The following is a 14,195-nucleotide window of genomic DNA, read 5'->3' on the forward strand; positions in this document are numbered from 1 at the left end:
TTAGACTACGCAGAATGAAAATCAATCATCAGCTAATACCATTTATATGGCTGTATATTCAAATCCTTGTATGCAGATAGCCGGCAAAAACTGAGAACAAAAATCATTATAAATAATGAAACTACAATAAAATTCTTTGCAACTCCCGCGTGATTAATTTCTTGGCTGATTCGTGTTTCCTCTTATATATTTATAAAAATTTTATCCAGAGCCAAATTATTTCAATAATGACTTGAGGCATTTCATTTTTGTTTTAGGCATGGGTTCATAAAGTATAATCGTATCTGCTCCCTCCCCACCCCCCGAAATTTCACCGATATAGAAGTTTTACTACTTCTATATTGTGTAGCGATTCCTTCCCACGTAGAAATCACCAGCTTGTGCTTCCAGGAGCACAAGCTAGTGATTTACTTACCGGTAAATTTTTAAAAATTGACGTAGGACATTCTCCTCATTGTCTGGCGTCCTCGTCGTTCGCTCTCGATTCATGGTACTCTCGTGAAACAACCAGTCTCACGTAACCTTCTGTGCACACGTGCGAAAATCGTATGATGAGGAGCACGCCTGTGCGGGAAACGTTCCTGGTACAAGCACAGCGCGGCGCGCCCGTTACAGTTCGCAGCTCCATACGCGAGGTGCATGTCCATCATTCAACGTTTGAATACTCGTCCATCCTACTGCCTCGGGAACCGGTTCGCAAATGCTGACTTCCAGCGGGTTCGCTGTTCACGCGACCTCCCGTTCAACGTCCTCTACCGCATGACGAAGGCATTTCGGACCCTGCAATGCTATGTGATTCCGATTCGTCTTTGTACTCCCTACACCTCCTGCAAGTTTGTTGCACTGGTAGTGAATCACCCTGTATAACAGCAGTGAGTTAAGTCAGTGATATAACATGCTTACAAGTTACAGGCATCTCTCATATTGTGGAGTTATACTTCGCTACTGCCTTGCCATCATTTCAACATCAGGGTGCCTGCCCACCCACCGAAGAGAAGCCAGTCAGCTCCGAAACGGTGCCGTCCGGGTGGTGACACCCCCTGAGAATAAATAACATTAATCTTCTCCTACGGTGAAGAGTTACTTATTCGAGGTAGTGCAATATCATGGCAACTCGTTGTGAATGTATTCACAATATGAGATATACATAATGATGCCAGTCTTATAACTATTTAGTAGTTAGCTGCGAGCAGATCTGATACATTTGCACTAACTTGTAAGCATATTAACTCACTACGCAACTTGAGGCTTTTGCCCTAAAGTGCGACGTTAGTGATATATTTATTACTTTTTTTCCTTTTTTATGTATTTTGTAATCTATTATGATTACTTAATGATTGTTAATGACAATAATGGCAGTGTGCTACCGCAACGGATCTAGAAAATTTGGGAAGATGGGCTGAGAAGTGGCAACTGAAGTTTAAGCTTGACAAATGCAAAGTACTGCATATGGGTAGAAGTAACCCCAGAGAAACGTACCAGCTGTGTGGTACTACACTTAAGGTGGTAGAAAATGAAAAAGACCTGGGAGTAATTGTGCAGTCAGATATGAAATTTTCTGAGCAATGCAGACAGGCTGCCAGGGCAGGTCATGGGGTTTTGTCAATGATATATAGGAATTTTGCTAGCAGGGAAAAGATGTGATTGTTCCTCTGTATAAGGCAATGGTCAGGCCACGGCTTGAGTACTGCGTACAGGTCTGGAGGCCTCATTTTAGGAAGGATGTAGATTTGCATGAGCGTGTACAGAGAAGGGCAACAAGATTGGTGAGGGGAATGAAGGGATCCTCTTACAAAGAGAGGCTAAAGTTCTGCAAATTGCAATGGCTGGAGACTAGGCACCTGCGCGGTGATCTGATTGAGATGTATAAGGCATTGAATGGGTTGAGCACCTTGAATTCTGAAGGGATTCTTCCACTTGTTCAGATTACAAACCTAAGGGGGCATAAATTCAAATTAAGGAAAGACCGATGTAGAATAGATGTTCGGAAATTTGCCTTTAGCAAGCGGGTGGTTAATTGCTGGAACAAACTTCCATCTGTCGTTGTGGAAGTTGATAGGTTAAATAAATTTAAGGAGGAACTGGACAAACATTTAGAGGGAATGGTTGTGTTAATTTTTTTTTTTTTTTTTTTTTGGCTGATGCTGCATAAGCTCATACACTTGCTTTCTTGCATCACAAGCCACTACTACTACTACTTTTTCGTTTTGTAAGAAACGTGATTTATTTAGTAAAACAAAAGCCCACTGAGAATAATTTACATTGGGATCTAGTGCAAAAGTACGGAGTCGTGAGAAATTTGTGCATTGTACAAATTTCTCACGACTCCGTACTTTTGACTAGATCCCAATGTAAAATTATTCTCAGTGGGCTTATCGTATTATAAATAGTACTAATTCTTAAAAATATATTTTTTAAAAATATCCTATTGCTAAAATTTAAAAGATGTAATTATTTCTGATCTCTAAAAGAAAATGAAAAGCTAATTAAGAATTATAACAACAGCTCCTTTGGGTAGGACTTATTATTTCGAATTTCATTTGAATGTTATGAAATTTAATTTTTTTTAATTTATTTATTTTTTGCTCGAATTTTATTTTAATTATTAGCAAAGCCTTCGTTAGAATGCATTCCTTTATAGAATATATTCGCAGACAATATTTTCAACATAGATTGTTTTCTTGGTGAAGGTCTCAGTGTTTATTTTACTTATCTATAAAAGAAAATGAAAAGTTGATTATCTTCAATCAAAATTTAGATATCAATTTTTTGAAGTTGCAAGATCAGTGGTTCCCAATCTTTTTAACCAATGTCCCTTCCCCACTTCACCAAGTGTCATTTTTTCTAACACCTCCTTCCTGGACCACTCTTATATAATTCCCTTAAGGTGAATTATGGATATGAATCTATTACTTAGGGTGGGCAGTGGGTTTCCTAATGGGCTTGGACCCGGGGGCGACTATACTCCCGTGCATTCCAGTAGTTGCAGTCATGGTGTTAACTAAAATTGCATCATTCTCATTTAGTGCTGCTCCAGTAAGTAATTCTTGCCTGTTATTATTAACAAAAGTTTTCGCTGCAGTGCTGGACCTACGACCAATTTTCTAAATTTACGGGAATCTTTAATAGGAAGCAGAGATCTTCCAAGTTGTATTCATTGTTCCACGATTATTCTTTCTGCCACTATTTTGCACCAATAGTGTAAAATGAGCAATTATGTCCCACAAGCCGATGACACGCGACTTCAATTAGAAGCCCAAGTTAGCAGAAATAATTTCCAGTTGTCAGTCTGGGCAGAGGCGTCGAGAGCCAGCATGGATCCCGGGGGAAACAGCCTCATTGGACCTGCTTTTCCCCTCAGATTTCTCTCTAATAAAAGCTCCCAAGATCCGCCCCCTTTAACGTGAAATCCGGGCGCGGGAGAAGGTGACCCATCTCCCCCCCCCAGGCTGATGCCTTCCAAATTTCGGAATGTGCAACTTATCTACGTACGTCGTTTCTCAACTTTGTAATATATTATTTGGTGAGGTAACGCTTTTTAGCTGGGAACTTAGCGTTTAAGAAGTTTTTGGCATTTGCAAAACTGAATATTTTAAAAAGACGTCTTACATTTTCATACTGTTACTAGCAAACGTATGTCGCATCGTAGGCACTTGATCAGTCAGGCATCTTTGCTGTACGCTTGCGTAATTTTCCTCAATGGAAAGTTCAAAAAATGCTCCGATTTTATTTTCCAACTTAGTTCAGCTTCTTTAAAGATAATGCTGATTTTATTTGATAGGTTAAATGAGGACTAAAGAATTGCCAGCTGAAATAGTAATACATGTACTCTGTTTCAGTTACAAAAGTAATTAAAATGTGGGTTAATTATTTTCAAATTGATTGTTATGGGCTTTTGTAATTAAAAATCTTAATCAATCAATTCTAAGTTCTTTTGTAACGTTGCACGAAATGTCTTGCCACCCCTGCGTAGTTTTAAAGGTGCCCATTTTGAGAATGGGATGCCAACCGTATCTAAGGCGATCATGATTAAAAGACCTTACCTCTATAATATATTTTGAAAAAACAGAAAAGGGAACCCAAGAAGAAGGCGTTCAAGAAGCAAGGTCGTCAGACTCCCATTTCAAGTGGGTCTGATGGAGATAATGGATGTTATAGGGAATCTAAGAAATATTATTATCTAACCAAAGAAGAATATGACGTAATGAAGAGTGCTTTGTCCATAAGAAGTAAGTGAATGGGAATTTCATCATTTTCTCTAAAATTTGTATTGGTCATGGATGTAAAAATTGTGATAAAGTAAAAAAAAAAAAAAAAGTTCAAAAGTTGCAAAGTAAGAAAACATATGACGAAAGCGTAATTGTAAGGTAACTGCGTACAGTTTTTTCCACTCTACACTTAAGGCTGTAGTTCCGCTTAAAACTAGGAAGATGGCAGCAGCTTATGGCATATACTGTAATAAGAACTGCTTTAAACATTTCAGCTAGAGTTAACATTCGCGCATTGTGATTACCAAATTTTTTTTTTTAGTTGCATGCAGGTGTTTGTTATTTTGATACCCTAAGTATCCTTCTAATTTTCCATTAGAGCCAAACTTAATTAAAAGTGTTACATATGTTTGAAAGGCTGAATATCTGTGTTTTAAAATGTTTAGTTATTTATTATTATATATATTTTTTTACCTTATCCGGTTAATCGGAGGGATTGCAACTTATCTACTAAAGCATACGATACAACCTTTATTTCCCCAAACTGTTTTAAGCAAGTTTTCTTTTCAATTTTAAAACTTACAAGTATCAGAACTATGAATTTTCTAACATAAATAAAACAATAAGACCAGTTTGTATAACTGGCAAATTTTTTTCATCCGTCCCAGCCTTTCCGGGGTATGGGAGGTGGTTAAAGTATCGCTAAACCCCCTTTCCTTCCTCCACAATTCAATCCACTGTCTCCATTTTCTTTAAAATTTGCATTGAAAATAAGGCTAGTTTCTACACAAACGGTTGTTTTGTTCGGTACTGAGAGTTTCTCTAGACAGGTCACCATGTCCAGATCGTGACCTGTATCTGGTTAATATTAGTCTATAATAATTTATTAAATTAAAGATTTATGCATTTTTTCAAGTATGTATTATATCATTTAGCATTAATTGTTAAATGATTAGGAATTTTTAAGTTTATTAAAATTTCTGTTATTTTAATGGTCATTTATCAGCAGTGTCATCTAAGCAGTTCAATGGGCATGGTATTCTGCTACTTCCTACTAGTTTTGGGGAGGATCTGGATCTTAGTTCAGTCTCTGACTGGAGAAATTTCTAAAGGCGTCTTCAATTGAGGTTGATTTAGCCGATCTTAGACGAAGGGAGTAGGGTTCCTCCCGGTGAGGTATTCCGTGGGAGAAGATTCAGCCCGCACAACATGCAAATTGGCCTGAAAATAGACCTCAGAACACATACATTTTTTTTTCGGTACAGTAATAAAAGCTACGGCAGGTTGCAAGCTGGAACTGTTTCTGACACATCTAAACTAAAATCTGAATGTGACATAATGGTTGGAAATCAGCAATACTGGGCCTTGAGTTTCTGTTCAGTTTAATAACATCATCTTAGTTTAGAACGTAATTGGATTGATAGAATTTCCTTCCCATACTGTGCCTTACCTGAAACTCCTTCACGCCTTGAACTGTGGCGAATGATGTCTTAGAGTAACCTGGTTTGGCCACATTAAATAGTCGATGAGGACATTTTATTGACAACTTTTCATGGCAAAGTGAGCCATAATGAGCCAGTTTAAAATAAAAGTTAAAGAATAGAAACTTTTTTATGGTTTTCCTAAACGCATCGCAATAAAGGAATATGAAGACGACACTTCCAGTTTAAGTAAATACCTGCAAGAATATAGTTACACTCGCGATTGTCCAGGGTAGTTAAGAAATATTTTCTTGGATAATCAGCAAGATGAAAGAATAACTTTGTAGATGCAAACACAAACGTAAATTTATTTACATGCATATCAATATTTATAAAAGTCCTACATTGTAGGAAGATCTGTAGGAATACAATTTTTTTTGAAAAAGGAAAGTAATGAAGTGTGTTCTTTCCCGTTCACTTGGTTGGCCTTGCCTTAATAACATTCCGGTGAGACTCCAGATGAAAGAAAGCAGGGTTATCCAGGGCATTGGAGACCCCGGTAATCCGCACGAGGACCATCTGTAGTCTGTATATGCAAAATATTTATGTAACATGAAGAGTACTTACCTTCTCAAAGATATAACGGTATCTGTTTGCATCTTGTATACCATTATGAAATGGTTTTAAAATAGTGAAGAACATAATAAGACATTTTAACAGTAAGGAAGGTGCAAGAATGGTTCGCTAGACGGATAACTATTTAGAGAAATGGAGTCGATGCTATCATAAAGAGATACTTACAGTGACACGAGATAACTATTTTCGTAAATATGTAAATAAATATTAGATGGATAGCTACAGTTGTAGATAATCATACTTATATAATAAATAGATAGCTGCAATTACAGAGAACTGGTTGGTCGGGTAGAAAACTATTTGATTTCGCTGACAGTTCGACAAATTGATAGATAGATGGAATTGTTGATAAATTGTGTGGATAGTTAGAGACGTAGAGCATAAGTTAAATGGATGATAGATAAATAGATTGTTAATTAAATTTCACTTTTTTTTTTTTTGTCTTCTCTTTTATGTGATTTTTGTTCCTTTCATGTTATTCTGTTCTTCTCATTCTGTGGATGTTTTCTCTGTTGCTGTCGTTTAACGTTATATGAGTCCAAGAAATAATATTCAATAAAAACTATTGGATTTTTTTTTTTTTTTTTTTAAATAACCGGCCGCGTTGCTTTTAAACAAGTGTGTAATGTACGCTAATGTCGATTATTAACGGTCCTCGTGAAGGTCGCCGCCGCCTCTTGCCGTGATGCCTTCCATTAAACCTTTCAAGGAGCCCACGATAATGGAATGAAAGAAATTAAAAATCTAATAAAAAAAACGGCAATAGCTTCTTGTCTTTCAGTGTTTATCCGCTTATTTTCTTCTGTGTATAGCCGTGTGAGGGCCGTACTTTTAAGTGACAAGCAACGGCCAGTATGCATGAGTAGCGCGTGGTTGCGAATGGCTTGGGAGCAGCTGCCGCTACTCAGATGATCGGTCATGTCAGTCAGGATCGTCACTTACCAAGCTACAGTCTGAAATTCTAACAGACGGAGGGAAGTAGACAAAAAATAAATAAATAATAAAAAATAAAAAATAATAATAAAAAAAGAAAAACACAAAACCTGCATTCACTACTTTTAGAATTTTTACTACTAGGTGGTGCGATGCAATGAAAGGGTAGGGTGTACGAACGGTGACTTTAAAATAAATAAATGTTTATATTCTGGGACGACCAAACGGTCAGAGGAGTTCACAAGATAGACAGAATACAAGAAACAGCACCGTATTTAGCAGTCACGGGCTTGAAACCCAGTCACTCAAGGCACGTATACTTATTCACTCGTACCTGACCACTCGGCTACGACGGCCATCTTGTATAGATGCAAGTGATTTTCGCTTTGATTCTTCTTTGGAGAAAAATACAAAAAAGGACATTTGAACTCTCCTCATTAATAGATCGATTATTCAACACAAAAGATTCAGTTGAATTAGTGCTGTGATAAGACCAGATTTAGTTCCTCATGTAGGCTGTACTATGCATAAAGATAATTTTTTACGTTTATGTACAATGAGTGACCATTTTATTAGGCACACTACCCTTATCATGAAACGGAGCTCTTCTTCAGTAACAACAGCACATGTTCATACCATGCAGTATAAAGCAAGTGGGTACATACGTAGGTATGCTTGTATGTATTTCGATGCCTGCAGGTTTTCCGAAAATTTTTTTCCGATTAGGAATCCTTTCGTGACTGCTGTGTCTCCATCCGTGAATGGGTTCTTCCAACAAGATAATGCGTCATGATACAGCACTAGAATTTTATAGGAATGATTCCTGGAACATGAGAGTAAATTCATTCTACTGCAGTGGCCACCCCAGTTCATCAGATCCCAATCAGTTGGAGTACCTGTGTCATAAGGTGTGTGATAAACTGGATGGATCTGCAACCATCCAGTTTACAACTGTGGCAAGCATTTGAGTCAACATGGACCAGCATTCTTGTGGCACGCTTTCGAGATCTTGTGTCCATGCCACAACGAATTCACTGTTCTGGGGGCTGAAGGAGGATCTATTCACTGTTAGATGGGTGTACCTAATAAAGTCGTCACTCAGTGTATATTCACTACCAAATATAATTTAATATAAGCCGACCGGGCTAGCCAGGTGGGTAAAGTGCCTGCCTGGCAACCCAAAGGTTGCGGGTTCGAATTCCGTCTCAGGCTTGGATCACAGTAAAATGCAAAAACTTTGGGAGGTGCATTATGGCCACAGAAGCCGATGCGGCAATAACTAACGAAAAAAAAAAAAAACATTTTTTAAATATAATGTACTGAATATTATATATATAACCTACTGAAGTACTGCATGTATAAGTGCTGCCACCTATAAATGCCTTGTGAAACCACTGTGTACTGCCAAACTAATAGTGTTCGGATGACGAAGAATGAAAGCAGTAACGTTTTAACTATTCCATTGGATTTCAATGGTTACTTCAAGGATATCTTTTGCCACAGTTGGGAAAGCAGGAACCCGCGAATGTTGTTTCCGTTCTATTGCGGGGCACTAACTTAACAATGTGTTGTGATACGATCAGACGGATCTTGCTACCTATTATGTGAAGAATTCATTTAGCAATAACGACTTCGTTGTAAAGGATGTACGAGTTCATAGTGTCTACTGAGACCTACACAGGAAATGAAGGCCATTGATAAGTAGAACTTTTCTGGGTAGTAGTAGCTGGTGATTATTCCCTCTTTTGAGAAAGTTTTTCAAATTTAGAGCATTTCAGGAATAAAACCTAAGTCTATTTTAAATATTCTCATTTTCTTCAAAGTGTATCTATTACTCAGATGTGAACTGTGCATTTCAAGGAGAGAACGAAAAATAAAATATTTAACAGATATTTCAACGATGTGTGCAAATGAAAATCAAATGGCCCACTCTTAAGTTTTTTTTTTCCCCTCTTTTCATTTTACTGTATTTCTTAAGGAGTAACCGCATCTTGTATACATCCTATTGTCAGGAACGTGCCTGCCTTTTATTTATTGTCGTCTTAAACTAGGATTTTATGGGGACAACATCCCCACTTAAAACTTTTATTGGGACATGCACCTTACACTTATTCGTGGTACAGGGTAGTGTTAGCATTTATTTCTTACCTTCCCATTTGTAGCATCCTTAATTGGTTCGCCTACTCAAGGATGGTTGGACTGTGTTATCATGGCATATATGTCAAGTTTAGCTTTAGGTGTATTAATATAGTTATTGGCTGTTTCATATGCCTACCCATGTTACCCCTTCCCCCATATTTTCCTAATTTCTCTCTTGCTATGGTGTAGGACTCTTGGCAAAGGATTAACCCGAATTCGCAATTTTAAATCTCTTAAAATATCTCGCTTGCTTTAATTTTTCGTTGAATTTTAAGAGTATTTTAGCTACAATCTATAATTTAAAGCATTAAAAATGCCTCTCCTCGCCACATCTGATATTTTATTCTTTGCAAATATGTGGCACAGAGTATGGAATGTGTAAAACTTACGATAATCATCTTATTATATTGGGAATTCTAATATAATCGCCAATTAAGTGTGCATTTAGTGACTTGCAGTGAAACGAATATTCGACAAGATTATTAGTTTAATTGGCTTCATTGCTTCGGGTAATTCTATTTGATAGTTTTCCTAAATACGTGTTTAGGTGTGTTGTCGGTTGCTGCAGTTCACCTGGTCGCATGGCACACCAGGACAGGTGTGAGGAGGATGTTAACTAGATACACCAAACAGAAAAGAAAAGATAGCAGAATAAAGGCAACAGACACAGTGCATGTGTGTGTGTACGTTATCATACATGCCCAGTGATAAAATCCTCAGAAGTCGTTCACGCACTTGCTGCCCGCACTATTCCGCAAATAGGCTTAACGACAGCGGACACTTTCACAAGTCGGCACTTTCCAATCTTCCCCCTCGGGCGCTGACGCCGGGGTGACAGCGGTGTCGCTAAGCTCTTGTTAGGCGGTGCTGACGGCTCGACATCCATCTCTGCGGTTCGGGGATAAAATTAACGAGCAGGACAAGGTATTAGATTCTCTCTATTGGGTGTTCTAAACCTCGTTTTTTTTTTTTTCTCTTCCCCCTACTTCGCTCCCTCTTTTCGCTTTTGTTTTTTCTTTTTCAGGAAATCGTTTGCTCAGGAAAGTCATGTGTCAATGATGTGGCAGACATGTACGTATACACCCAAGTTTTAGTGCGTATTTAAACACGTCCCGTTTTTCACTTGTGGTTTAAAAATTAGCGCCCTTAATATGTAGTTCCTTTATGAGTCAAATTACGATTTCCAATAATTGATTCGCCTACTCAAGGATGGTTCGGATTAATTTTTCTTTTTCAGGAAATCGTTGCCGAGGATAGTAGCATGTCAAAGCGATTTGGTAGACATGATACTTATACACACAAGTTTTAGTGTGTATTTAAACGTTATTGACCTTTTAACACTTCCGGTTTTTCACTTGCGCAGGTCTAGTTCAATACCGTGAAGTACGGAAGAAAATAAGAGATTTAAAGCAGCCAACCCAAAGGAAACTATGTACATCACGAAACTGAGGCATCAGCCATCATTAAACTTTTGAAAAAAAAAAAAAAGAAGGGATTTGACCACCAGTTATTCACCAATGCATAAAATACCAGATAAAAGTTTCATACAAGCAGTTTAAATGTGGTCGAGAATCCACAGGAGATGACTCCAACTCACGGCGACCTAAGAGAATTCCAAAAATATGCTAAAAAATTGAAGATTGAAGAAAAAAATTGGTTATGCAGATAGACGTATTAAAGGGTCTGTGATCTCTAGAGAATGGAATAATTATTGACGGGTCACTACTGACTATCCTCCATGAATACTTGGCCATGTCAAAGGTCAGTTTTCGCCGAGTTCCAAGAATGCTCACATTTCTTCAGAAACAGCGTTAGGGCTCAAATTTATGAGAAAAATTTACACATGCAGGATTCGGATTCACAAAGATTTCTTTCAAGAATCGTGACTGGTAATGAAACGTAGATTTATCAATGGGATTCAGAAACAAACGAATTCATGCAATAGAATCGCTAATGGTCACTACTTAGGCCTGACGTAGCCCAGTGGTCAGGAGCTAGAGTGCATAGCACGCGTTCCTTGAGTGGACCGGGGTTCAAGCCCGTGACTACTAAATACGATAAATATTTGTATTGACGATTTATTGTAAACTCTACTGACATGGTTGTCATTCCGGAGTATAAGCAGAATTTTTTTTTTTTTTTTTTTTACTGCCCAAAAAATTCTGATTTTTTGGAATATGAAAGGAATTCTTTTGGTAGACTACATGCCACATAAGAAAACTGTCATTGAAGGTCCCTAGGTGGCTGCTCTAAATTTTTAAGAGGGGGACCATAAAGGAATATAAAGGAAGGAAATTCACACCAGGTGTTTTGCTTCTTCATGACAATCCCCCTGCACACATCTCATAAAAAAGTTGCTTGTCTGAGAGATTGCGGATTCCAGGAGTTAAACCATCCACCCTAGAGTCCAGACCTGGCCCTCAGTAATTATTTTATCTTTAGAACTCTGAAGAAATACCAGCGTGGGCATCAATTTTCAAGTGAGAGCGATTTCATCTCAAGAAAGTCATAAATGGCTTTTTCAGAGAGCAGAACAAAGTTCCCCTCTCCTTTTTTTTTTTTTTTTTTTTTTGAGGTATTTTAGCCAACGGGTGGTTAATTGCTGGAACAAACTTCCATCTGTCGTTGTGGAAGTTGATAGGTTAAATAAATTTAAGGAGGAACTGGACAAACATTTAGAGGGAATTGTTTTGTAATTTTTTTTTTTTTTTTTTTGGCTGATACTGCATAAGCTCATGCACTTGCTTTCTTGCATCACATGCCACTATGCTACTATTTCCTCTATTCATGTAAAATGGAGGATATGTATTGAACTCATGGAAAAGAAATAGGTTATGTTGATTCTTTATTACCGAGGTAGATAGTTTATTGACTGACGCTTGTATCTTGTCATATTTTATTTTATTCATAGTTCATCCCTACAAGAGAATTTCATTATACACATCATTACGTTTGTAATTAACAAGTAGCAGAATAAAGGCGACAGACACGGTGCGTGTATGTTTTTCTTTTGTATTATCCACAATATCATGTGATTAACGCTTTCAGTGAATATAGGTGAAAACTGCGTGTCCTGACAGAGCTAGAGCCCATTCTGATACATGCTGTTTATTGGTTGCGAAGCTGTACATATCTCTAGTGTTTGGAACATCTGAAGACATGGAGCATATAGTGTTTGGAGCATCTTGGAGACATGTGTTGCCCGCCCAAGCGGACAAAACATGTTCAAGTTTCCTCCTAGATTGCGTTGATTGTTATGTCGTCCTGGTTCTCAGTGAGGACACAGATCTCAAAAAACTGGAAAGAGTGGTGACTACTACCATCATATTCGTTCTTGCTATTGTTGTTGTTGTGGTTTTTTTTTTTTTTTTTTAGTTGTTGGCACATCGGCTTCTGTGGCCATAATACACCTCCCAAAGTTTTTTTGCATTTTATTCTGATCCAAGCCCTAGGCGGGATTCGAACCCGCGACCTTTGGGTTGCCAGGCAGGCACTTTACCCCCACCTGGCTAGCCCGGTCGGCCTGTTGTTGTGGTGCATCTCATGTTTATTAGTTAATATCCTTTGTATCTTTAGCTGATTTGCCATTTCAGTAAGGGAAATGATTTTACGCACACATGCTGTCCATTTTAACATTCAAAGTTCTATGGTGAAGATTTTATTGCATTGGGAAGGTATTTCTAACGCCTCGATTTCAGCCACATTTAACACAGTGGGGAGATACACCAGAGTTTGTAAATATTTTCTAGTAGTTGCCCCGTTGTTGACATAAAGTGTTTTAGCTTTCGAGTATAAAGAGCTCAGTTTGTTGAATAGCATTTAAATGTGGTGATGCATCCTTAATTTTGGCTGAACGACGACTTAAGGTCCTTTGATCATTCATAACGGGATACACGAACCACGAAAGAATATTTAGGTCGGTGATTATTTAAGCAAAAAAAAAAAATCGTTGCCGCTGATTTTTCTGGACTGAGTTAGAATCCAAAATGACTGCAGTTAGTTCATTAGTCTTCTTGCTAATCGTTTCAGTGACGTTTTTGGGATTTCTACTAGATTAAACTTGAACAGCTTTTTTGTCATCTTTGGGGACACCAGTATCAGATCGTTTAGTAAAAGTTTCTTTATCCAGAGTGGGGTGCCCATTTTCATATATAATAGTTTATATTGACGCTGTCAAACAGCGCTTTAGTGTCAGCATAAATTACTGATACGATTAATTCAGTCATTTGGTTAAATGCTTGGAAGACTGATTAAGTGACTTTGAGGAGATTTATGGCAGTGGATCGGTTTGGCAGCGTGTAATGACATTGGCTGGAGTGTGCTTGGCAGAAGCTGATATCTTATTTATGATCAAAGGGACAACCCTTTATATTTTTTTAAAAAACAAATTCCTATTTATTCTCGAAGAAGCGGAAGCCAGAAGAGTTTTTAAATATTTACTGTGACGCTATACATATGGAATTAAGGACAAATTGGAGTTTCGGACGCCACAGTTTATAATGGGCCGTGAATTTTCGTGGCGGCGTGCAGGCTCCAACTTGCGGCAGCGCGCACTAACTACTAGACCAGGGGTGGCAACAGCCGGCCCGCGACGATGTTGAATCCGGCCCCCTCGGTAAATGCATAAATATAGAAAATCCATACCTGACTACACTCGCCGTAAACGTTCGGCTTAATTCGGTTCAATCGGGAATCGCGGCCAGTACAACAGTAACCAAGTGATTCTACGCAGCGTCAAAGAGTTATTTCCTAATTATTATTGTAGCATCGATCGAACGAAGTTCCTTTGGGTTTGACTTCTTATTGAAAAAAATAATATTGGTGCGAGATATTTTATGTTTTATGCCTTTTATAATTA

The 14,195-nt window shown here is 38.0% G+C and overlaps 1 protein-coding gene across 1 annotated transcript in view; it reads left to right on the top strand.

The window, feature by feature from the left end:
* Positions 1–14,195, top strand: part of LOC150083344 (uncharacterized) — a 366,159-nt gene that overhangs the window by 38,114 nt on the left and 313,850 nt on the right. The gene's annotated exons all lie outside the window — the stretch shown is intronic.

This window comes from Mastigoproctus giganteus, chromosome 7 (genome assembly GCF_048544385.1).
Source record: "Mastigoproctus giganteus isolate SK-2022 chromosome 7, ASM4854438v1, whole genome shotgun sequence".
Taxonomy (NCBI): domain Eukaryota; kingdom Metazoa; phylum Arthropoda; class Arachnida; order Uropygi; family Thelyphonidae; genus Mastigoproctus; species Mastigoproctus giganteus.